The sequence below is a fragment of the Tamandua tetradactyla genome, chromosome 2 (assembly GCF_023851605.1).
Source record: "Tamandua tetradactyla isolate mTamTet1 chromosome 2, mTamTet1.pri, whole genome shotgun sequence".
NCBI classification, from domain to species: domain Eukaryota; kingdom Metazoa; phylum Chordata; class Mammalia; order Pilosa; family Myrmecophagidae; genus Tamandua; species Tamandua tetradactyla.
The window spans coordinates 140,556,517-140,583,999 of NC_135328.1; the positions used below are offsets into that span (position 1 = coordinate 140,556,517).

The window sequence follows — 27,483 nt, forward strand, 5'->3', positions numbered from 1 at the left end:
TGGCGGCCATGAAGACACCACGGTATAGCTCCACAACAGGGCCGTGCTTTTCCTCGGGTTCTCCTGTTTGCAGCCCACCTATTCCGGATGCTTCTGGTACTATCAGGATATTACAAAGACCAGCAACAGAGGGTCAAGGTCAGCACAACTTGTAATGCTTATTGCTTCACAAGGGTGGTCTTAGCGAAAAGGGCAAATTTCAAAAGGAGGTGCATGGCATGGAGACCCCATGGCCTGGCCTGACTTGAATTCAGACATCAACAGCCCAGCACCCCCTGCTACGTGTCCCCAGTGCAGAAGTACCACACAGCAGAAGAGGCAGGTACCTCTCCGTGCTACAGTGAAAATTGGTTTGACCTCATGGACCCTCTTAGGGGGTCTTGGGGATCCCCAGGTGGCCACAGACCACCCTTGGAGAACCACTGCCTGGCTGATCCAGAGATATCCCCCAGGGCACAAGGCTGTCCATCTGTCTGTCCCTCCCACAGTGAAACAACCATCACACTGGCTAATGACAGCATTTCCTTACCAGGTAGAGTCTTTCCATTTATTCTAGGGAGGAGAAAAAAGCAAGGTCCTTACAAGTTCTGAGTGGAATAGGCTCAGCTGGGTAAGTAATCCAGGAAGGAAGGCAAGGAAGAAGTGATTCCCTAATTTTTCAGAGCCAACGCCTGAGCTTGGGAAATACACATATTCCAAGCCCAGATTTCCATTCCAGCTCCCAGACTTGGGGAAGTTACTCAGCTCCCTTGACCACATGAATGTACGTGCTAGTGACTCCTTTTGAGAAGAGGGAACTCAGCTTTTCCTGTGGAAGGCCAAACACAGGCAGCAATGCAGTGAGCCCTCCTTTCTCTCTCCTTTCCTCTCCTCTCTGCTCCTGACTCTCTCTCCCTCTCTCTCTTTCTCTCTCTCTCCTCCTCCTCCTCCTTCCTCCCTTCCTTCTTCTCCCTCCCTCTTTCTCGCTCCCCTCCCTTTCTCTCTCTCTCTTTCAGTCTCTCTCTTTCTCACCCTCTCTCCCTCTCTGTCCTACTTTCTCTATCTCTCTGTTTATCTAGCTAGCTATCATCTCTTTCTCTTCCTCTCACTATTTCTCCTTCTCCCTCTCTTTCTTTCAATCTCTCTCTTCTGCTGTTCTTCTCCATCTCTTTCTGGCTCCCTCTCTCCCTTCCCTTGCCCCAAGGTCTCAGGTGTGTGAAATCAGAAAAGCTACTTGCTGAAATCATTTTTCCTAAGTAATTCATATCACAGCTGTTAAGATTTACCAATTAATTAGCAAAGTGAACAAGAAGATGGCAAGCACACCAAATCCACCTTTCTGTCAGGTCGCAAGTGCTTCCCCCCTGTTTATTATCTTCTGCATCAAAGTCAGTTTCTGAACCAATACCAAATCTAATTCTAAACAAATTCTTTGCTGAGTAGCAAAAAGTATGCAACATAAAATATAAATCCACACAAAAGGTGAACTCAAATAAACTGTCCTATTACTATCGAAGGGCTATTTCCCTACCATAAGTTTTGGGTGAAGAAAATGGGCAGTCAGCCACTCTGTTTTACTATAGAGGCTGTTTAAAGAGTCTGTTTACTAAAGAGGCTCTGTTTAAAGAGCCTGCTTTATGTCTCTACTTGAATTTTTTAGTCAAAGCTTTCTGGTCTCTCTGGGAGGAGCCCTTCTCAAATTATCATTTTCTGTTACTCTGTTATTATCTCCTTTCATTTGTTTTAGTCTTGCAGAATCTGTGCAACTAAAGAGAAATTTAAACAACTGATCTCTGAAACTTATCCAGCTCCAAAACTTAATGATTCTAGAAGCTCCATCAGTTTCCAAATTGGAACTTATGTTCCTCGCTGTTCGTTGTTTTGCCATTTTATAAAGTACGGTTCAGTTTTCCTACACCATTCTAATCCACTGGAAAATACTATCAATTTGTATTCCAGACTTGAATGCTTATAAATGACAATTCCCTCAACTCAGATCTTCATAACCCAGGTTTCCCGTGACTTAAGTGTTTAGGTACCTGATAAAGCAAATAGCTCTGTCACTTCAGAGAGCTTCTCAGCTGTTTCAGCAGCTCATGTAAAAACAATGCTTCAACTAGATTTAGCGATGTTTTAAATACCTGTTTTCCATTTTCAAAGTCTCAATTTTTATATACCATACCTGTTTGGGACTTCAGAGCTTTTCTTTAAATACACTAGTAGCTGAGACAGAATGCAAATATTCCTTCAATCTGGCTGAAAATACACATCTCCTCTTCAGGGAAGTAAAAAAGCCTGTAGAGCCTGTCATAAATAATTTTACTTAAGTGAATGCTGAAATTAGGCACCGCATTGCTTGGCTCCAAGCAACGTATTTGCAGCCAGATATGTAAAGAACCTCTGGCCAAAGCTTCGTCTTTTCAGAAATGGAAAGCAGGAAAAACAATACGATCATCTTTTAAAGTGGCATATTGGATTCATCCCCAAAGTTAAATATACCTAAACAGTCCTCCATGTGGCAGCCACAGCTGACCTTGGAGGAAAGCGATGTTAATAGCAGCCCGTGGACTGGGGAAGGTGATAATGAACGCGATGTAAGCATGTGTTTCTGGCACACACATTGGATGGTACAAGGGGCTAATTGCATTTAAGTATTATCTAACAATATGGTGACCCAATCATTTTGGAAGCAAACCAAAGTCTCCCCTTTTAGAAGAGACTCTGTATTTTTAGCAAAAATTAATATATTTTTGTCCTCTGAAACTCCAAAAAATCTTTCCTGCATCTGGTTGAACCGCATGGATTTTCCCTGTAAATCTTCCTATCTCTACTGTCAAATGCTGACGTGCATATCAGTGGTCCCCCAGATGAGCTCTGAAATGATGGATCCGATTTTCCTTTTATTCCTGGTAATCTCTGTTGAGTGTAATTTACAGTCCCACTTACTTGGTTCTCACCCAGGTTATGTGAAGGAAATAATCGTCTTGCAAGAGTTGGGGCCCGACCGAGGAGGTACGTCCGGGGTGAAGGAGACCAGAAATGTCTCAATGAACAAAGCAGCCGCATAAAGAAATTGGTCCTAAAATGGTGGGATAAGAATATTCTTTGCCTTGCCTTTGTAAATCACAGACAGGTTAATACAAAGATTAACACTACCCTATTCATCTCCACTTGGAAGCTAAACAGACTCTTGAAAAATAAAAGGGAGCTGGCAAAGGAATTCAGGTATTTTCTCCTATGGACACATTTTTTTAAGAAGGTGTCAGAATGTAATTGATACCATACATTTCTCTTTGGCCATGTTTCAGTTCTAAGTACATAAAGGATGCTATAGGGGTTAATTGGTCTCTTTCTGGAATTTGTGTTTTGATCAAGTGCTTATAATTTCTGTTAATGCTTTTTTTAAATGCTGGCATCTTCTGCTAAAATCTATTTAGGAGCTCATCACACTAGGTCCAATGGAACAGCCACCACCACCAAGACAGACCCTGACGCTGCTTTCAGGATCACGTGCCAATCAGTGGAAATGGGGAATTTGTAATGATCCCAAATGTCCAGAATAGAGACACAAGTCTTTTTGAAGACTCAGAAACAAGCAACTCGAGAAGCTGCTTCTAGGCCATCAAAATCCATTCATGTTTTCAAGTTCTACCAAAGCTGAATCTAATTTGTACATCCAAAATATGAAAGGGAAAAGGATATAGATCTATTCATGACAAGAGAAAAATGGAACTCAACATCCAAGTGAAACTTTTCAGAATTTGACAGGTTCCAGCTATGTGCCAGTTTCCTGGCCTGACCCTGGGAAACAGGCAGACCAGAAACCAGGAGGGCATTTTCTTGGTGCTGGCAGCCACAGGCTCTCTCAGATCCCCATGTGAGGCCCTGGCTCCCCTTTAGGCTTTCTCCCATCTTGAAGATCTACCACCCGGTTATAATGGTCATGGGAATTGCATTTGGCCCAGTGCATCTGGTCAAAACAATTTTTAAACCGGATGGGTCTTACCAATTCCCCCAAACAAACTCCATCTACTATTGAAGTTGCCAGGCAGTCAGCAAAAGGCAGGGCATTCTCTTTACTGGATGTTGTGAATGAAAATGATTATTTCCCATGTTAGGCAGCCCCACTGCGTACAAATTGGGAGAAAATAGAGCAGAGCATTTCTAGTATTCCAAAGGCAAGCAGAATTTGAGAAGCTGAATATTAACAGCTAAGAGGCCAAGACCAAAGCACCAAGAGTTGGAGGAAGCTAAGCAGAGAAAGTTAGCTGGCCCCAGGTCAGCAGCGAAGCAGAACTGAGTCCCATGGAGGCCACTCCTCGCCGATGCCACAGCCAGGACTGACGGTCACACAGTCAGAGCTCTCTCTCAAAGAGAGCCACCCCCAGGGACACACAGGGATTCTAATTAAATCAGGCCAAAATCATCCAGAGGGACACCAGGATCCCTGGCACTAGCCATCCAGCCTTGGACAGCTTAGGGACCGAGCTTAGGAACCAGATACATGCCTGCCCTTCCCCAGGGGCATGGAAAATACCTCCTGCTGTGGCTGGGCTGTGAGCTGAGGGCAAATAAAAAAGTGGATGTGAAGGAAAGCACACGTACTTCTATCATCAAAAGCTCTGAGAATGTGGTCCTGTGAGTCCTGGGGTGTTTGTGAGTGTGTTTGAGTACATGGATCTGTTGCTTGACTGTGTGAGTGTAGTGTGCATGTGTCTTAATGTGTGAGTGCACGAGTGGGTGAGGGTGTGTGTCCGGGTACCAGAGTGTGTAAGAGTGTGTGAGAGTGAATATGTGCAAAAGTGCATGAGCTCAAAAAATGAAAATAAACAAAAAAAGAAAAAGAAAAGTACATGAGCATGTGAATGTGTATGTATGTGAGTGTATGTGAATGAGTGAGTATGAGAGTGTGTGAGTATACACATGTGTGTAAGTGCATGTGTCCATGTGGCACACGAATCCTTTCCCATCCCAATGCCTGCACCCAGTCTCCACGGCCTCAGATCCCTGCCCTATGATGTTCATACAATCTGATACATTGACTTTGATAATAATGGAAACCAATGATAATATTTGCTGCTTTCCCAGCTAATAACTATTTATCTTAATGTTTTCTTTACTGAGCCTTTTCTGGAACAAGTTAGGCAGCAAAGAGATCTTGAGACCGATGGCTCTTTGGACCCTCCAAAGCCCCCTAAAGCCAGTCTTTGTAAGACCCTAAGTGTAAAAATGAACTCTTTTCAAGGGGTGCAAGGTTTAGCTCAGTGGCAGAATTCTTGCCTGCCATGCAAGAGACCCAGCTTCGATTCCCAGCCCATGCACTTCCCAAACAAACAAACAAAAAACCAATCAAGCAAAAATCCATCAAAATGGTGCTGCAATAACTCACATGGAAAAGGAATGAAATGTGACCCCAGCATAACAACAACAACAAAAAAAAAAACCTTTTTTTCTTCTAATATCTATGTGCCTTTCGCCCAGCTTCAGTAATTGTGTTCAGAAGAAAGAAACACCAACTAGATAATACAGGGTACACCCAAACCCAAATTTATAAAATATACAAATTAACAAAAGTTTTAGAGCTCAAAACTTGTGAGGAATGAATGGAGGAGGGAAGGAAGATGTGTGTTTATTTTTTAAGTTCTTTCCTTCTAAAGACTTAATTAAAAGCTCCTGGGAGAATGCCAGTTTCAATGGAATTTATTCAGCCTTACCCCCCACTCCACACCCTACCCCCCAAAAAAACAGTATATAAGTATTTTTTTTCAGAAACACAACGTATTTAATATTGAAATTGAAGAGGGTTTTTTTTTCCCTACTATATTATGTGAAATGGCAAGCAAATGGTTCAAATTGGTCCTATACATAACTAAGTATTATGTTCAAGGTCGCTGTTTTTAAATGACACTCATTCCTTGCTGCAGTAAACTTTGCCTTACAGCAGCCTTTATAATCAACATCAATATCGAAAATATGAAAAATTGTTGACATGCGCTTGTTAAAAATCTGGCTTCTAGACGTCCCAGTCTCAGATTGGTGTGAGGGATTAAGCGAACCTGATCTGGTTTTAAAGAGAAAGAAGCGTCCTCTTACCACCCACAAGCAGACCAGGCAAATTCCCAGGATGCCGGGCCACTGGGTGGGGGTAGAGAGAAGAGGCACCTTCTCTCCCAGGAGTGGTTTCCTAAGTGACATCACCAGGGCGAAGTCAGGCTATTGCTCGCTCCTGCACCCTCTCCACGAAAGCACAACTGTCCCCAGAGCTCATCACCCAGGAGGAGTCTTTTCAGGATGCTGGGTAAGATACGAACCACGCTTCCTGAAAGTCTAGAATTCTTGAGTTGCTAACATGTTCAAGTCGCTAAATGTGAAATGATTTTTTAAATGTGGAGTTTGGCTTAAAGGAACCCATTGGAGATGGGAAGGGACATCTTGATAATTGTAGATGCTAGCTGAAGGGTACACGGGGGCTCCTTATACTATTCTCTTTACTTTTTGCATCCATTTGGAATGCTTCCTAAAAAAATCTTAAAAAGAAAATAAAATGAAAATCTACTGATGTAGTTGGGGCAGGAAGCAAGCATACCCATGAAGACAGAACAAATAGAAAGTCAACTCTAACCTCATTTCGCAGGAAGAAAAAAAAAAAACATCAACTCTGTTATTGAACAAAACCCCTCAACCCTGAGCATGGTCCTATCTGATCAACACTGGGGCAAAATCATTACATCCAGCACCAATTCTGATCAAACAGCTGCAAAAATAGAAGCTGCTCAAACTTTGAAACCTGAAGAAAATAAAAATTGAAAGTAAAAAAAAAACAAAAAAAAACCCTCTGAAATGAATCCTTTTCCCCTCATTTACAATAACAACTTTTCAATTGAATTAGGCATCACGGTGACTATTTGAATTACAAATGTATGAATTATTCATTATCTGCAATGTGACTAAGTGTTTTGGCCCCATGAGCTGAAAGCCAGTGCTAGATTGCCCGGGACCAGCTGGCAAGGATAAGGGGGTGTCTGAGGACGCTGCGGGATACTACAGCCCCCCCAAATGTAAGGACAGAAGCCATATTTTGTATAGGGGTGTTAGCTCTGATTCCCTCTCCCCAGAAAATGTCCCCACTGGCTCCTGGCTCCCCAGCCTGGAACAGCTGTTGCCCTCTGGCACCAGCTACACTTTAAACCAGCTGGAGACAGTTTCTATGATAAGCCAGTACATTTGCCAAGAGAGCAGGAACCCCTAGTGGTTCAGCCCCTAAAGATTCAGGGCTGCTTCTGGCCCCATAGCAGCCGTGTACACTGGCCATGTCTAGAAAAAAATAATTAAAAGGGCCTTTGTCAAAGCTCCCTCTAAATCAGCCTTTAACATATTCTGTTTCAGAGTCTCCAAGGGCCAGTTCAATCATACTGGCCTCTTAAGAACCACAAATACCCAGGCAAGAGTGGTGTGTGTCAATGGGTGTGAACGAGTGTGTGTGCGAATACAGATTCAAATAATCAGCACAGATACCGAAAGACCCCCCTGGAGGGAGCACAGGGACCCCCAAACAACTGCTCTGTTGTTGTCTGGGAGATTGAAACTGGGAAAAGGAACAATTAGAAAGATGGCCATAAACTAGAAAGGAAAGATTTGTTCATCGGAGACTTTTAAAAGAATGAACCTAAACTGAACATGATTCACAAAGAAAGGAAGAAGGCTGGGCGCCTCAAAGCCTGAGTGTGTGTGCTGAGAGGGACAAGACTGGAGCAAGAAAGACAGATACACAAAGAGGAAAACACGAGAGACGCCAAAAGCAAAAGTGAAGAAAAAATACGCAGTCAGGAACCAAAACCAAGAACGAGGATGAAAATGTCAGTGGCACACAGTAAACCCTGGCCTGGCAGTGTTTTTGCTAACAGTGGAAATGTTTCTTATTTGAACCACCCGAGAGCCCAAAATGTCATCCTTGACCCCAATGGTGCCCTTGGAAGTTTAGTTTTCAAATCATGGAGCAGAATGCTGCCAGGTTGCTTTATTTGTTATTTTAGGGATTATGTTATTATTTGGATCCAAAATTTTAAATTTTCCCAACTCTAATTGCAGTGACTTGGGGCGCTTAGTTTCAAGTTCTGGAAATATATTTGAACCCCTTTTCCCAGAGTTAGAATAAAGGTAAGGCTTGGCTCCTAGCTTAGCAGAATGTCAAAAAACCCAAGTTTGGCTGAATGGACTTTGTATAATGAAATCCTAGTTTCCCTCTCTGCTCTCCTGACAGGATGAAAGTGATGAAATTAGACAAACGAGAGGTCTGGAGTATTTATTGCAATGTTCCATTGATAAGCAACAGGGGATATCTGTTCGGTTTCATTCTGAGTAAATATTCTCACCGTTCACTCATTCTTTTTTTTTTTTTTTTGCATGGGCAGGAACTGGGAAATGAACCCCAGTATCCAGCATGGCAGGCGAGAACTCTGTCTGCTGAGCCACCGTGGCCCGCCCTCTTTCCTTTCTTTGACGTGGCGCTCCTACCATATGCTAGTCATGGTCTAGACTGCAATGAGCCTCTTCACCAGAGGAAAGCCCTTCTCTGCCTTCATCTCAGGAGTCTGGTCTATGGTGGGCTTCAAACTCTGCAAGTCTAAGATATTGCCTGACTCTGCCCAGACAATATAACTTCACTTCTCAGTTTCCTGCTCCCCAGTAGCCATGGAGGCTTCAGTTGTTCTAACAAAGGGATTGATACCTTGGTCTCTGCCCCAAACTGCAGCAACAACTGATATTTCCTAGGTCAAATGCACAGGGTGAGAGATAGAGTTTAAAGATAAATTTATTAAGTTCTCTAGCCAGGGATCCAAACAAAGCTCGTGGGCCCACAGAATGGTTGACTTTGCCATTTCCTTGATGATAAACTGAGACTGTGCAACCCAGAGACCCCAAGGGTTTGCCCATTGAGTTGGCTGAGTTTCTCACTAGCACAGAGAGAGCTGAGCTTTATGGCAGCTTCTGGAGCCAACAAGGCCTAGAGCTTTGGTAAGCTGGAAGGTCTATTTTGGTCCTAGCAATTCGAACCCACTTTTGACACACTGGCATTCACAATCAAGGTGAGGAAATTAAATGAAGTGTTTTCCTACGGTCAGCTTGATATTCTGACCTCTTGCTGAACCTGAAAACAGACTCCATAGCTCGCTGAGCTTTTTGTGCATTCACAGACCTTGGTTGTGATGCAAGAAAGAGAAATGCTATGCAGTATAAGTCAGGCAAGCTCAGGGACTGAGCATGTCAACCCACTTCAAACTCGGCACTCACAGAAGGAGGACTGTCCACAAGAAATAGAAGACAGTGCACTTATGTTCTAATACCTTCAGTATACTTATATTCTAATCCAGGTGTCCATGCTAAATTTGGAGGCTTGAATCCAGTTCTCGGACTTTTGAACTTTTCCACCAGCATTTGGGGAACACTAGGAAAGGGGAGAAGAATTGCAGACAATGATCCCCTTTATCCAAATGGGAAAAGGGCAATTGAGTGATGATTAACCACATGCTGTGTGAACTGGAACAGTCATCACTTTAATACCAAAGACCTTATTTTTCATTCCACAGAAAATACTGACAAAAAGCAGTAAGGAAGCAGGCATGCATCTGTGGTTATGTGCTAATGCAATGGGATGTTTAATTACATTCTTTAAATTGTATGTGTAGATGGTTAAGAGTTTGCTTAACAACGTTCTGTGGTGCTTTCCTCTAATTTTCCTACAAATTATATTTCAAACTTGACTTAGCGGTTATGCTCAAAATAAGATTAAGATGATTTAAACCTTTTCTGTATAATACTAATAGTAATACTGCAAAAAACAAGCACAAAAACAGTCACTAAATATCATAATACCTAAGAATCCAATTTGATTTGAAAGAAAAATTGTAAACAAGCTAAGTTAGAGCTCCTATATTATAACAATGAAAATTAAAGTGCTTTAAAAACGAGTGTGACAACTATGTGATGATATTGTGAGCCACTGTTTGTAAACCATGCATGGAATGTTTGTATAAATATATATACATATTTCTTAAGTACCTTCAGGGCCCTGACTGCTATACAATGAACAGCATCATGGAAGGAAGCTGGCCTTACCCTCTAAAAACTTGCATCCAGCTTGCTGTATTGCCCACCCAGTGCCCAGCTTTGAATATATGGACATGAGTGTCCATTAACAAACTTTCTCTTTTTGCCAGGACCTTGCTCCAGTGAATGAGATGAGTCTTACCAGGATGCAAGGGCCACACATCTTATCACTGGACTCACCACAGCTGTGTCCCTGTCTGATTAGTTATTACTGAATTTTAGGGGAGGGTGGGGGATGAGACCCCTATTGATTGTTTAGTTGATTCTTCCATTCATTTATTGAATGTGTGTTAGGTGCCAGGCATGGAACAGGGTACTGTGGCACAAGTGACGAATAAGGCACAATTCTTGACCTCAAGATGCTCAGTCTAGAGCGTTAAGCAGGAGGAGCTAGGGGCAGAGAGGCAGAAGGCTTCCATCTTCGTCCTGGCTTTGTTGCTAATCTGGGAGCTCTCAGGCAGGCCACTTGATTACTGATTCCTGATCTGTAAAATGGGAGAGCTCTTTCTACACTGCCTACTCTGTAAGGAAATTATGAAGCTAAAATGAAATCCTATGCATGACAGTGCTTTGTAAACAGTAAAGTGCTATATAAATGTGAGGAATGCACTGCCAAAAAAAAAAGTGTGACCTTCTGTTTTGGAAGATTGACATTTGGGAAAAAATCCCCAATGGATCTCTAATGATCTTGAAATGCTTGGTAGAAAACTGAAACATAGTGGGCACAGGAGGCATTTACATCTCTTCTTCAAGTTGAAATTTCATAACTTTGGAAAAAGAAACAAGAAATGGGGAGTGAGCAGCTGGCTTTTATGTGGTGTCAAGGAGCAGGGTTTGGTTTTCTTGACCGTGACTCAGCACCCAGAACATCAGGTCTCCGACAAAGGGCAGAGGGAGAATCCGCAAACTCTGGAAGAACATGACTGGCAGGAAACTGCTCGCTGATCAAGAGGACTCAGGATGGAAATTTTGAAATTCAGACAGGGAGGGAGAAAACGATCCACATCTAACTATGAGCTTTGCTGGATAGGGAACAAGGAGTGTGCTGGAGAAAGAGGAGGAATGAATGGCTGAGGAGGTGCCACAAAGGCTCTGCAGAAAGCCTCAGGAAGGAGGGCAGAGTCCGGGACCGGGACCTCAGACGGCTGTGAACAAGCATGGACTCAGAAGCAAAGGGAGCTCAGAGGGCCAGTGAGAGAAGGAACAGTCTCTGATAAGAACACAGGTAAGGTGCATTAGTCAGGGTTCTCTGGAGAAACAGAACCAACAGGAGAGATCTTTAAATATGAGATTTATAAAGGTGTCTCACACAAACGTGGGAATGGGAGAGTCCAACAAAAAGCACAGGGCAGGCTGTGAAACTTGCAGCTTGGTTGGAGGGTCTGGACAAACCCCACAGGAGAGGCCTGTTGGCTGAAGAAGCAGTGAGTCTCTTTTCTCCCTTAAAAGTCTTCAATTGATTGGATTATACTGTTGTGGGAGACATGCCTTAGTTGATCACAGATGTGATCAGCCACAAATGCAATCAACCTACTGATGATTTAATACACCAACCTTAATAACCAGCCACAAAATATCCTTGCAGCAATGGCCAGACTAGTGTTTACCTGACCAGACAACTTGGCATCATCGCTTGGCCAAGTTGATACTATCACACAAGGATACTACTGTATGGAATAATAGCAAGAATGAACTGTCTTTAGTACTCACTATGCATTGATCCTCCATGGATTATTTCCTTTAATCCAATGAAGTAGGTACTGCAATGACCTCTATTTTACAGATTGGAAAACTGAGGGTCAGGGAAGCAGATTTGCTCAGGATGCTCCAGTTGATTGATAAGCCCCAGAATCAGGACCTTGCTTTAAGCTACCATGCTGAACTGCCTTCTAAGACAACTGCCTAGGACGAGACAGGCATTGGAAGGCACGTCTCACGTGCCAACTCCCTGGGAGGGGTTTGACTTTGCTCCCTCCATGAGGCCCCATTGTTCCAGCTCAGAGGACCCACTCCCATGCTAATCTACAAGGTGTGCTTTACAATCAAGATTGTCCTGTACAGAGAGCCAGTGACCCAGAAGTGGGGCAACAGGGCAGCTCTTGGGAGAGGATTACTGATGAGAGAAAACAATCAATAAAGCCATAGTGTAGGGGTCCCCTGGCCAGGCACTTAGCAGGACTTTTGTGCCCACATTAAAACGGGGCCACGTGGAGTAAGGACACAGTTTCAGCCACTCAGCCCTTTGCCAAATGGCTAGAAGGAAGCATAAAAGGCACTTACGTTGGATACATAAGTGGATATTCTTGTTTTTAGAAAATACACATGGAAGTATTAAGTGTTCAAGGAGCATGATGTTTACAACCTACATTGAAGTGTTTAGAAAATGGATTTTTAAATAGAGACAGATATAGCTAGATGATAAATAGATAGATATATAGATAGATAGACTATGACAAATGTGACAAGTTTATCAAATGAGTAGAAAGTTAAAATGTGTCAGCAACTACCAAGATTAGAATGTGTCAAAAGAAAAAAAATGTAAATAGCATTGCCCTAAGACTAAATCAAAACAAAAGGCATAAATGTTAAGAGGAATAAATGCAAAGGCCCACTTTTAAATTTCAAAATTGCAAAACAAACAAAAAAAGTGGCCAGAAAATGTATTAGTTATAAAAACTTTTTAAATGCCTACCTTCTGTGACTCAATCTGAGTCAAGGGTGCAACAAGCTGATGCAAGTTCTGTTGAAGTCATGTAAACATAGTATCCAAATTAAGGAAAGGAAAATTTTGACCATAATCTGAACTGGTCAAAGCACCTAGTGGAGATTATAGTGTCAATCATGGATGACACATGTAAGAGAGACCTTAATATACGGGGCTATATACCAAGGAAAACAGAATGGTGAAAACTTCGTAAGTCACAATAGATGAGAAAATGTTCAAAGAAATGGGGATGTTGACTTGAGGAAAAGAAATCTGAAGCAAGACATGATGTTGTCTTTAAAAATCATGTTGTCAGGGCCCCATGCTGATCAAAATAGTGGAGTGAGAAGCTTCAATGTCCCATCCCCCCATAGGAGCTTTGAAAAACCAGGAAGAATAGGTAGAAACAGCTTTCTCAAAGCCCCCAGAAACCAGTTAAGGACCACAGTAACAAATGATTCTTAAAAGTGGTGGGATCTCACGGCACCCCGGCTGGCCCCTTCTCCATCCCCACACTGGCTCAGTTCTGACTGGTCTACACTCCCAATGCAATCCCTGGTCCCTGTTCCAGAAAGAGTAGAGTAATCCGTCTGGCACCATTTGTCTAAGGGACTCATCATCCCGGAACTTGCCCTGCATGTAGAAAGTAGCTAGGAGAGATCTCCTACAAAATGCTATGGGAGAGCAGTCAAGTAGTATACAGTAGAGAACTCGTTTCCTACAGAAGGAGAGACATTTGTAACTGTATAAATGGGATTTTCTAGGGCCACACACTTGTCCCAGACATTTGCAGAAAGTTTCAAGAAAGCCCCTACGCTTTGGCCTGCAGCTATTCTCATGCAACTCATTATATGAGTAAGCCCTGAAGGACAGCATTTGCACAGGCAATCTGCGAAGACCAGAAATGTATTTTCTTTCTTTCTATCTTCTTTTTTTCATTATGAGCTCCTGACATTTAAAGGAAAATTAAGTCATAACACCAGCTGGATGCAACCTTAAGGAACAGAAACTAAGATCTTAAATTTAAGTGATAACACTTTAACATACCAAAATTTCCATGTTTCAACAAAAAGTTACAAAACATAAAAAGAAACAGGAAGTGGGTGGTGCAATGGTGGCTCAGTGGCAGAATTCTCATCTGCCATGCCAGAGACCAAGGTTCAATTCCCACAGCCTGCCTATGCCAAAAAAAAAAAACAAAACAAAGAAGCAGGAAGTGATAGCCCAGCAAAGGACACCATTAAAGCATTAGCAACAATCAATGAGGAGGTGAAGACTCTAGACATACCATACAATGCCTTTTTTTAAATGGTCCTAAATATGCTGAAAAAGTTAAAGGAAAACACGGACAAAGAAGTAAAGGAAATCAGAAAAATGATAGATGAACACAAAGGGAATATCAACAGAGAGATGAAAATTGTGAAAAGAAACCTAGCAGAGCTGAAGTCTATGGTAATAGAAGTTACAAATTCCCTGGAGGGGTTCAACAGTAGATTGGATCTGACAGGAGACAGAATCGGTGAGTTGAAGATAACATGATTGAAACCAACCAGACTGAGGAGAACACAGAGGAAAGAATGAAGACTAATTAACAGAGCCCAAAGAACCTGTGGGGCACCATCAAGCATACTAATATACACTGCAGAGACACAACAGGAGAAGAAAGAAAGGGACAGAGACACTTCAAAAATATAATGGTTGGGGGGATCCAAGATGGCGTCTTAGTAAGGTACATGCGTCTTAGTTCCTCCGACTCCAAATCAACTAATAGGTGAACAGAAACAGTACAGAACAGCTCCCGGGGCTACAGCAGGGAATGGACACACAGCGTAACCCAGTCTGGGCTGGTTAGTCTGACTGCGAAACTCGGCTGCGGTGAGTGAGATCCCCGAGCGGCGGGCGATTTCCCGAGCAGCCGCAGCTGTGGCGGTCCGAGCTAATCCCTCCCTCCTTCCCGGGCTGGCTGAGGGACGCGGAGAGACAAGCTTCCCAGCCAAGGCGGCCGGCGCCACACTTTTGCGGGCGGCTTCAAGTCTCGGCTTCGAGTCCGCGACTACGAGTCTCGCATCAGAGGGCTATCCAAAGTCTGGGCTGGCAAGTCTGATTGCGAGACTTGGCTGCGGCGAGACCCCCGAGCAGCCGCAGCTGCGGCGGTCCGAGCTAATCCCTCCCTCCTTCCCGGGCTGGCTGAGAGACTCGGAGAGACAAGCTTCCCAGCCAAGGCAGCCGGCGCCACACTTTTGCGGGCGGCTTCGAGTCTCGGCTTCAAGTCCGCAGCTACGAGTCTCGGATCAGAGGGCTATACAAAGTCTGGGCTGGCAAGTCTGACTGTGACTCTTGGCTGCGGCGAGACCCCCGAGCAGCGCGTGATTTGCCGAGCAGCCGCAGCTGCGGCGGTCCGAGCTAATCCCTCCCTCCTTCCCGGGCCGGCTGAGAGTATCGGAGAAGCAAGTTTCCCAAGCCGAGGCAGGCGGTGCCCTTCTTCTGCGGGCGGCTTCGAGTCTCGGCTTTGAGTCCGCGGCTACGAATCTCAGATCAGAAGGCTATCCAAAGTCTGGGCTGGCTAGACTGACTGCGAGACTCGGCTGCGGTGAGACCCCCGAGCGGCGCGTGATTTCCCGATCAGCGGCAGCTGCGGTGGTCCGAGCTACTCCCTCCCTCCTTTCCGGGCCGGCTGAGAGTATTGGAGAAGCAAGTTTCCCAAGCCGAGGCAGGCGGCACCCCTCTTTTGCGGGCGGCTTCGAGTCTCTGCTTCGAGTCCGCGGATACGAGTCTCGGATAGGAGGGCTATCCAAGCAGCGGTAGCCCCCCCCCCACGGGAGGCTTCCTGGTCCGGTGGGGAATCCCCCAGGCCCGCTGCAGCCCGCAACCAGCCACAGGGTCCCCTCAAGTCGCGGCAGCTGACGCCCCCACCACGCGCGGCCCCTGAACCAACGGAGAGAATTGGATCCAAAATCCCCAGGCCACGGAGATCGGTGACTGGGGGAGACCCATTCCAAATACTTGAGACAAACGTGTGCCACGTGCGCCACGTACTGGGCAAGATAAGAAAAACAGATCCCAGAGATTTCACAGAAAAATATTACAACCTTGCTGGGTCCAACACCAAGAGAAATCTGAATAAATGCCCAGACGCCAGCAGCAGAAGATAACTGTCCACGCTCAAAAGATTGAGAATATGGCTCAGTCAAAGGAACAAACGAATAGCTCAAATGAGACACAAGAGCTGAGACAACTAATGCTGAATATACGAACAGAAATGGAAAACCTCTTCAAAAATGAAATCGATAAATTGAGGGAGGACATGAAGAGGACATGGGCTGAACATAAAGAAGAAATAGAAAAACTGAAAAAACAAATCGCAGAACTTATGGAAGTGAAGGATAAAGTAGCAAACATAGAAAAAATAATGGATAGCTACAATGATAGATTTAAAGAGACAGAAGATAGAATTAGTGAATTGGAGGATGGAACATCTGAATTCCAAAAAGAAACAGAAACTATAGGGAAAAGAATGGAAAAATTTGAACAGGGTATCAGGGAACTCAAGGACAATATGAACCGCACAAATATACGTGTTGTGTGTGTCCCAGAAGGAGAAGAGAAGGGAAAAGGAGGAGAAAAACTAATGGAAGAAATTATCACTGAAAATTTCCCAACTCTTATGAAAGACCTAAAATTACAGATCCAAGAAGTGCAGCGCACCCCAAAGAGATTAGACCCAAATAGGCGTTCTCCAAGACACTTACTAGTTAGAATGTCAGAGGTCAAAGAGAAAGAGAAGATCTTGAAAGCAGCAAGAGAAAAACAATCCATTACATACAAGGGAAACCCAATAAGACTTTATGTAGATTTCTCAGCAGAAACCATGGAAGCTAGAAGACAGTGGGATGATATATTTAAAATACTAAAAGAGAAAAACTGCCAACCAAGATTCCTATATCCAGCAAAATTATCCTTCAAAAATGAGGGAGAAATTAAAACATTCTCAGACAAAAAGTCACTGAAAGAATTTGTGACCAAGAGACCAGCTCTGCAAGAAATACTAAAGGGAGCACTAGAGTCAGATACAAAAAGACAGAAGAGAGAGATATGGAAAAGAGTGTAGAAAGAAGGAAAATCAGATATGATATATATAATACAAAAGGCAAAATGTTAGAGGAAAATATTATCCAAACAGTAATAACACTAAATGTCAATGGACTGAATTCCCCAATCAAAAGACATAGATTGGCAGAATGGATTAAAAAACAGGATCCTTCTATATGCTGTCTACAGGAAACACATCTTAGACCCAAAGATAAACATAGGTTGAAAGTGAAAGGTTGGGAAAAGATATTTCATGCAAATAACAACCAGAAAAGAGCAGGAGTGGCTATACTAATATCCAACAAATTAGACTTCAAATGTAAAACAGTTAAAAGAGACAAAGAAGGACACTATATATTAATAAAAGGAACAATTAAACAAGAAGACATAACAATCATAAATATTTATGCACCGAATCAGAATGCCCCAAAATACGTGAGGAATATACTGCAAACACTGAAAAGGGAAATAGACTCATATACCATAATAGTTGGAGACTTCAACTCACCACTCTCATCAATGGACAGAACATCTAGACAGAGGATCAATAAAGAAATAGAGAATCTGAATATTACTATAAATGAACTAGACTTAATAGACATTTATAGGACATTACATCCCACAACAGCAGGATACACCTTTTTCTCAAGTGCTCATGGATCATTCTCAAAGATAGACCATATGCTGGGTCACAAAGCAAGTCTTAACAAATTTAAAAAGATTGAAATCTTACACAACACTTTCTCGGATCATAAAGGAATGATGTTGGAAATCAATAATAGGCAGAGTGCCAGAAAATTCACAAATACATGGAGGCTCAACAACACACTCCTAAACAACGACTGGGTCAAAGAAGAAATTGCTAGAGAAATTAGCAAATACCTCGAGGCGAATGAAAATGAAAACACAACATATCAAAACTTATGGGACGCAGCAAAGGCAGTGCTAAGAGGGAAATTTATTGCCCTAAATGCCTATATCAGAAAAGAAGAAAAGGCAAAAATTCAGGAATTAACTATCCATTTGGAAGAACTGGAGAAAGAACAGCAAGCTAACCCCAAAGCAAGCAAAAGGAAAGAAATAACAAAGATTAGAGCACAAATAAATGAAATTGAAAACATGAAAACAATAGAGAAAATCAATAAGGCCAGAAGTTGGTTCTATGAGAAAATCAATAAGATTGATGGGCCCTTAGCAAGATTGACAAAAAGAAGAAGAGAGAGGATGCAAATAAATAAGATCAGAAATGGAAGAGGAGACATAACTACCGACCTCACAGAAATAAAGGAGGTAATAACAGGATACTATGAACAACTTTACGCTAATAAATACAACAATTTAGAGGAAATGGACGGGTTCCTGGAAAGACATGAACAACCAACTTTGACTCAAGAAGACATACATGACCTCAACAAACCAATCACAAGTAAAGAAATTGAAGCAGTCATTCAAAAGCTTCCCAAAAAGAAAAGTCCAGGACCAGACGGCTTCACATGTGAATTCTATCAAACATTCCAGAAAGAATTAGTACCAACTCTCCTCAAACTCTTCAAAAAAATCGAAGTGGAGGGAAAACTACCTAATTCATTCTATGACGCCAACATTACCCTCATACCAAAACCAGGCAAAGATATTACAAGAAAAGAAAACTACAGGCCGATCTCTCTAATGAATATAGATGCAAAAATCCTCAATAAAATTCTAGCAAATCGTATCCAACAACACATTAAAAGAATTATTCATCATGACCAAGTAGGATTCATCCCAGGTATGCAAGGATGGTTCAACATAAGAAAATCAATTAATGTAATACACCATATCAACAAATCAAAGCAGAAAAATCACATGGTCATCTCAATTGATGCAGAGAAGGCATTTGACAAGATTCAACATCCTTTCCTGTTGAAAACACTTCAAAGGATAGGAATACAAGGGAACTTCCTTAAAATGATAGAGGGAATATATGAAAAACCCACAGCTAATATCATCCTTAATGGGGAAAAATTGAAAACGTTCCCCCTAAGATCAGGAACAAGACAAGGATGTCCACTATCACCACTATTATTCAACATTGTGTTGGAGGTTCTAGCCAGAGCAATTAGACAAGAAAAAGAAATACAAGGCATCAAAATTGGAAAGGAAGAAGTAAAACTATCACTGTTTGCAGATGATATGATACTATACGTCGAAAACCCGGAAAAATCCACAACAAAACTACTAGAGCTAATAAATGAGTACAGCAAAGTAGCAGGTTACAAGATCAACATTCAAAAATCTGTAGCATTTCTATACACTAGCAATGAACAAGCGGAGGGGGAAATCAAGAAACGAATCCCATTTACAATTGCAACTAAAAGAATAAAATACCTAGGAATAAATTTAACTAAAGAGACAAAAAACCTATATAAAGAAAACTACAAAAAACTGCTAAAAGAAATCACAGAAGACCTAAACAGATGGAAGGGCATACCGTGTTCATGGATTGGAAGACTAAATATAGTTAAGATGTCAATCCTACCTAAATTGATTTACAGATTCAATGCAATACCAATCAAAATCCCAACAACTTATTTTTCAGAAATAGAAAAACCAATAAGCAAATTTAACTGGAAGGGCAGGGTGCCCCGAATTGCTAAAAACATCTTGAGGAAAAAAAACGAAGCTGGAGGACTTGCACTGCCTGACTTTAAGGCATATTATGAAGCCACAGTGGTCAAAACAGCATGGTATTGGCATAAAGATAGATATATCGACCAATGGAATCGAATAGAGTGCTCAGATATAGACCCTCTCATCTATGGACATTTGATCTTTGATAAGGCAGTCAAGCCAACTCACCTGGGACAGAACAGTCTCTTCAATAAATGGTGCCTAGAGAACTGGATATCCATATGCAAAAGAATGAAAGAAGACCCATATCTCACACCCTACACAAAAGTTAACTCAAAATGGATCAAAGATCTAAACATTAGGTCTAAGACCATAGAACAGTTAGAGGAAAATGTCGGGAGATATCTTATGAATCTTACAATTGGAGGCGGTTTTATGGACCTTACACCTAAAGCAAGAGCACTGAAGAAGGAAATAAATAAATGGGAACTCCTCAAAATTAAACACTTTTGTGCATCAAAGAACTTCATCAAGAAAGTAGAAAGACAGCCTACACAATGGGAATCAATATTTGGAAACGACATATCAGATAAAGGTCTAGTATCCAGAATTTATAATGAGATTGTTCAACTCAACAACAAAAAGACAGCCAACCCAATTACAAAATGGGAAAAAGACTTGAATAGACACCTCTCAGAGGAGGAAATACAAATGGCCAAAAGACACATGAAGAGATGCTCAATGTCCCTGGCCATTAGAGAAATGCAAATCAAAACCACAATGAGATATCATCTCACACCCACCAGAATGGCCATTATCAACAAAACAGAAAATGACAAGTGCTGGAGAGGATGCGGTGAAAGAGGCACACTTATCCACTGTTGGTGGGAATGTCAAATGGTGCAACCACTGTGGAAGGCAGTTTGGCGGTTCCTCAAAAAGCTGAATATAGAATTGCCATACGACCCAGCAATACCATTGCTGGGAATCTACTCAAAGGAATTAAGGGCAAAAACTCAAACAGACATTTGCACACCAATGTTTATAGCAGCATTATTTACAATTGCAAAGAGATGGAAACAGCCAAAATGTCCATCAACAGACGAGTGGCTAAACAAACTGTGGTATATACATACGATGGAATATTATGCAGCTTTAAGGCAGGATAAACTTATGAAGCATGTAATAACATGGATGGACCTAGAGAACATTATGCTGAGTGAGTCTAGCCAAAAACTAAAAGACAAATACTGTATGGTCCCAATGATGTGAATCGACACTCGAGAATAAACTTGGAATATGTCATTGGTAACAGAGTTCAGCAGGAGTTAGAAACAGGGTAAGATAATGGGTAATTGGAGCTGATGGAATACAGACTGTGCAATAGGACTAGATACAAAAACTCAAAAATGGACAGCACAATAATACCTAATTGTAAAGTAATCATGTTAAAATACTGAACGAAGCTGCATCCGAGCGATAGGTTCTTGTTTTGTTTTGTTTTGTTTGTTTTGTTCTTATTATTATTACTTTTATTTTTTTCTCTATATTAACATTCTATATTTTTTTCTGTTATACTGCTAGTTCTTCTAAACCGATGCAAATGTACTAAGAAATGATGATCATGCATCTATGTGATGATGTTAAGAATTACTGATTGCATATGTAGAATGGTATGATGTCTAAAAAAAAAAAAAATAAATAAAAGGTCAGCACAATACTGCCTAACTGTAATGTAATTATGTTGGAACGCTGAATGAAACTGCATCTGATCTATAGTTTTTTTTTTGTTTTTTTTTTTCTTTCTCTTATATATTTTTGTACTTTTTATTTTTATTTGTGTTTTCTCTGTGTTATCACTTTATTTCTTTTTCTGTTGTCGTGCTATTTCTTTCTCTAAATCGATGCATATGTACTGAGAAATGATGACCATACACCTATGTGATGATATTAAGAATTACTGATTGCATATGTAGAATGGATTGATTTCTAATGTTGTGTTAGTTAATTTTTTTTAATTAATAAAAAAAAAATAATAATGGTTGAACACTTCCCAAATTTTATGAAAGCTGTGAATATACACTTCCAAGGCACTCAAAGAACACAAACAAGATAAACCCCAATAAACCTACCCTATGGTGTATTATAACCAGACCATCAAATGCCAATGATAGAGAGAGAATTTTGAAAGCTGCAAAAGAAAAGCGATGTGTCTTGTTCAAAGGAGCCTCAACAAGATTAAGAGCCAATTTATCATTGGAAACCATGGAGACAAGAAGGCAATGGGATGACATATATGAAGTATTGAAAGCAAAATTTGCCACCCAAGAATTCTATATCCAGCAAAACTGTCTTTCAAATATAAGGAAGAGATTAAGATATCCCCAGATAAACAATAGCTAAAGGAGTTCAACACCACTAGACTGGCCCTACAAGAGAGGCTAAGGAGAAAGAAAAGACAATATATTAAAGTCACATGAAGAAATAAAGACCACTGGTGAGGATAATGACATAGGTAAATATAAATGCCAGTACTATTGTGTTTTGGGTTTGTAACTCCACTTTTTATTTCCTATAGGAACTTAAAAGGCAAATGCACAAAATGCAATAATAAATCAGTGGTTTGGGGTTCTTAATGTATAAACCCATAATCTGTGATAAGAATTACATAAAGGTGGGGGAATGGAGGGCCTTAGGAACACAGTTTTTGTATACTATTGAAGTTAAGTCACTATCAAAGTAAACAAGATTGTTACAAACGTAGGATGTTAAATTTAAGCCTCATGATGACTACAATGAAAATATCAGAGAATATGTAAGCTCATAGAGACAGAAATTAGAGGACAGGGGTAGGGGGCAAGGGGAAGGTGGAGTTAATGCATAGAGGGTATAGAGTTTGTTTGGGGAGATGGGAAAGTTTGGGTAAAGGAAGAGGGTGGTGAGGGTACCGCAGCATAGCAAATGTGATTAATTCCACTGAACTGTATGCTTGGGAGTGGTAGAGATGGGAAAGTTTATGTTGTATCTATGCTCCCACAATTTAAAACAAAAAAAGAATGAGCAACTAAAAAGACAGTGAATTGAAAGCATATATGGTCCTGGACAGGATCCAACATGGGTGAAAAGAAGGTTGAAAAGGACATTACTGGAATGTATGGGGGAAAATAGAATATAGACTGTAAGCTTTATATCAATGATAAATTTCTTGAATTTGATAATGGTACTTAAGGTAGGTATATAAGTGGCCATCCTTGTTCTTAGGCAATGTACCTGGAAGTATTAAGTGTACAAGGAGTATGATGTATTGAACCTACACGATGTATTGAACCTACACTCAAGTGTTCAGAAAATGGATTGCTAGATAGATAAACAGACAGACAGAGGGAGGGCTGGATGGATGGACAGAAGGATGGACAGATGGATGAATGATGGGTGGGTGGATAGATGGATGGATGGATGGATAGAATGATACGGCAAATGTGGCAAACTGTTAAATTGATGGATCCGGGTATATGGAGGAGTAAGGGTATGTTGGAGTTATCTGTATGAGGTTTGTATTTTTGTAACTGTCCTGTAAGTGTGAATGTATTTCAAAATAAAATGTTTTTTTCAGTCACTTACCACCACCAACAAAAACAACATGCCATATTGAAGGAGAATCCAATGTACTTTGTCTTAAGTCAGAGAACAGAATATCAAGATTGGAGGTTTTCAAGCAGAGGTCAAGGGATCGAGTAGAGGAGGCCAGACTCTGAGATCCCTCACTTTCTAAGATTCTGTAATCGAAATAAATGGTTTTCAATTTGGGGACATAACAGAATCATGCAAGGAGACTTTTCAAACTGTTTCTGCCTAGCTCCCAAAGGTTCTACTGCTCCTTCTCATCCCTCATCCCATCTCCAGCTGAGAACCAACAATCATAGCACATCTGAGACTTCTGCTGTCCGGCCAACACCTTATGCTGGTAAAATAGACCCGGAAAAGAGACATGGTGCTGATCAGATGGGGGAAATTCTTCTTTTGTTTTAAAGTCTTTTATTATGAATGTCTAAAACTTGTAGAGTTAGGAATGTAAGAAATATTTGTGAAGAATGAAAAGGGAGGTGGTTAGAGAAAATTAATAGTTGGAGTTATCTAACAATGTTGTAAATGTTAGTTTCTTTCTGCTACCACTATTTTGTTTGGAATAAGTCCAGGTTCTCCCTCACAGAAAAGGACACTGGAGCTGTTTGACGCCATTAACGGTGTCAATAGGAGGGACATTTGAGTTAATAACCAGGAGTCTAGTCAGCCAGGAGCAATTTTGAGCATAATCTTTTCCTTGAGTTTCTTTTATAAGACTGATATTTTGCTTTATTATACTTGGTCCAAAAGCCACTGCAGAGCCAAGTAACTTATCTTTCTAACTCTCTTTAGTTTTTAAATTGACCTAAGTAAAACTTTTTTATTAATTTTCATGGAGATGCTTTCTGTGGATGTTGTTAGGTGGAAAGAAGCCTTATTTCTGAGCATAAAGATTACTGAGAGATTTAGCAAAAAATAGCAGTCTATTTAAGGGTGTAAGAAGACGCTGTTGAAATAATGCTAAGTGAACAAAACACGTTTCAGAACCATATAGAAAGCATGATCTTCATTTTGCTTCTTTTAAGGTGAATTTATGTAAAACTTGTTTTTCCTCTGATCCTCACCCACCATTGTTCAACCCTGCTCTTTACAAAGTCTTCTTGTCATGCATTTCTGGAGTCCTCAGGGGACCTCTCACATGTACTCGCACAGTCCCCGTAGCTGTTTTCCTCTTCCCCTACTCAGGCTCCTTCCCACCAAGAGGCCCTGTATCTGCTCGCACTCCTGCTGCTTCCCCAGGCACCCAGCATCCTGGGCAGTGCATTCCAGGACCCCCACAGACCTGAATGTAATGGAGCCAGCAAGGAGACAATTCTGGGCCAAACTCTGTGCTGCCGTGGGGAAGCCATCTGACCTGCTTCTCTTTGGAGAAGAAGCCCCTCCCACACATTTTCTACACTGCCCACAAGCTGATCTTTCTAGAATTCCAGTTCGAATCCAGACCTGTCCTGCTTACAAATCTTTCAAGGGCTTCCTAAGACCTATAGTGTAGAGTCAAAACCCCTCAGCCAGGGACTCAAGGACCACCCCAGCTCTGTCAGATCCTCAGTTTCCAGAACTCACTTCTCCCCATTTCATACCACAGGGCCCTTGCACGAGATAGTAAGTCTCCAGCATGGCGGTGATCCAGCCCTGCCCAAGACTCTGGTGGCTTCAATGATGACTAACTGTTCCCATAGCCAGGGGCTCATATTAGTCCTTCTGCCTCTGAGATCACCCCCTCCACACCCAGCAATCGGTGTGCTGACAGACGTCCACTTTTTCTCCAAACCTTGGCTCACACATGTTTTCTCTGTAATGGGCTCCTCTCTACCCCGCAGTGCATACACTTCACACTCAGCAATTCCATGGCACCCTGCTGTTTGTCCTTTATTTCTCTTTTCTTTTTTTTTGTACGCTGTATGACGGGGGTCACATTTTCATTCTTCTTCCATGTGAGTATCCTATCATTGGAGCACCATTTGCTGAATTTTTGTTTGTTTGTTTTTGTTGGTTTGTCTGTTTGTTGGGGAGTGCATAGGTGCTCTTTATTTCTACAGCCCTGGGCCCAGACTTCCATTAGCGTCTGCATCTGATATTAGCATATCTGCCTCCTTCCCTGGCTATAGACAACACTGAATTTTACATTTACTAGTCATTGTCATTCACTAGTGATAATGATAGGGAGGGTCAAGAACTCCCCCCACCCTTTAGGTTACTGACCAAGATGGCCTTTACTCTCCTCAGCTTGCCCAAACTCTGGACAGGCTTCTTCTGGACACTAGGCTCCCTCACCTTCATCTTTACAGAATCAAGACAGAACATGTTCTACCTGACCTTGTAGGTGAACTCAGGAGATGACATCACTTCATGGACACACCTCACTGCTTGACCTTCCTCCAAGGCTTCCCCTCTAGCTCACCCCAGGCCACAGAAACCCTCCTGAACCTCTGCCTTATTATGATAGCCTTCTAGTCTGTGTGTATGTGATGTGTGTGTGTGTGTGTGTGTGTGTATCTTGCACAATATCCCTCAGCCCCTGCTCTCTCTCCCTCTCTCTGTCCCTCAGCCGTCTAGTCTCTCTGCATATATCATAATAGCCTCCTACACAATAGCCTCTTAATCTCTCCCACAATAGCCTCTTGGTTTTTCTCTCTTCCCTACTGCATACAGCTTTGAATAAAGTCATCCTCACCACTTAAAAGATGTCAAATCCATCTTTTTTCTTTGACACCAGGGAGCTCCCTCCCGGCAGGAGCGTTCCTTACCTCATAACTCCGGGTCCAGCCCAGCCTGACCAGGACTAGGTCTCCAGTGATGAAACAAAAATGGTCGCCGAACCGCAAAGACACTCACATTGGAACTTTCTGAACTTCCAAGACACCCTCACGACCCTAGACGCCTGTTTCTTTTCTGTGACCCTCGCGGGACGTGGCCCTGCCCTCTGTGCCTTCCCACACCCCCTTTCCAGACTCCCCTCCCGGGAGGGGACATCAGCACCTCTTGCCCACGGGGCGGGGCTTGTCCGCCACAGTGCCCACCTGCCCTGTGAGACCTGAGTGATTCCCACCGCTAGAAAAGGACTTAAAAGACAAACCCTCAAACACCCTACCAGCTGCCTGAGCCCCCACCGGCCCAGGACCGTTTCCTCTAGAAAGCAGGCTGCTTCTGCCGCCTGAGGTCAGCTCTGCCAGCGCAGCCAGGGCCCGGTGCAGAGGCAGCTTCCTCCCCCGCCTGCTGGGACCCGCCCCTCATGGACGACACAGCCAGCGGCTGCCTGCCTTTCACTCGTCTAACCCTCGTGCTGGAATCGGCCCCACATCACAGAGCCCAGGCCGGGTGTCTTGACCTCGGCAGCAGAGCCCACGTTCCCTACTTTCCAGTGACCAGTTTAGAGGAGAAGGCTGCAGCAGTGGGAACAGCTGCCCTGGGGGCCCCACGAGGGATTAGTGCGACCTGCTTTGGAATGCGGAGCCTGGCTGACCAGCGTTCAGCCACAGATGAGTGTCTCTGTCTGACACTCAAGGGGCTCTTAGGGAAGGGGTGGTGCAGATACGGGGCAAGAGGTGAGCTGCCCGCGGGGTCAGCTACCAATACAGGGGTCCGGTGATGGCTGGGTGAACCAGCGGGGCCAGCGCCAGGCTGGACGACCGCTGCAGCTCTCCAGGATGGTGTGGGAGGTCGCCTGAGCTAGCTGTGCGGTGTCAGGGATGCCCCAGGAATCCATGGTGATCAAAGGTGCTCCGGGGAGGCTGAGGCCTTGCCACACTTCTAGACTTTCCATTAAAGAGTCACAAGGGGAAAAAAAAAAATTTGTAAGGAATGTTGACTTTATTAGGGACTTCACAGGGAAAGTGGAGAAGTGGTTTACATCACACAGCCTTCAGTAAACAGTATGAAAACCCACCACAGCCAATACTGTTTTTCAGAAAGCCTTTCCTTCCAGCCCGCGACCACTGGGCAGGGGATCCTGTCCCATGCAGAACCAGCTCCCATACCTGGCTGACTCTAAGCCTCCTATATAGCAGATGTTTAATCACGTTGACTGAATGGATGTAATCGAATGAATGAATGACTAAAGATAAAAGCAATGTTTTGAAGAGATCAAATTTTCTAATTTTCTTAAACTCTGTAACCCATTAAAAAGATTTTTCTATACACAAATTTGAGGTCTAAGAAAGTTATAAAGTATTTTAAAACAACAGAAGGAATCCTATACTAAACAATTTTGAAAAAGGAAGAATACTTTTAAAAAACAAACAAATAATTAGCACAGTTGGGGCCACTTGATCAGCTTATATAAATTTGGATTTTCTTATATTGGGTTTGATCAAAGCTAAGCTGAAGTGCATATGATTCAAGATTTCACATCTCTTCTTCTTAGTCTGGAA

General features: G+C 42.4%; 1 long non-coding RNA gene across 1 annotated transcript; it reads left to right on the forward strand.

Annotated features, from left to right (window-relative positions):
* On the forward strand, positions 1-27,079 carry LOC143673997 (uncharacterized). Its single transcript, XR_013170820.1, has 3 exons — positions 1-138; positions 23,346-23,453; positions 25,830-27,079. It is a non-coding gene; the product is annotated as an uncharacterized LOC143673997 (long non-coding RNA).
* The last annotated feature ends 404 nt before the right edge of the window (positions 27,080-27,483 follow it).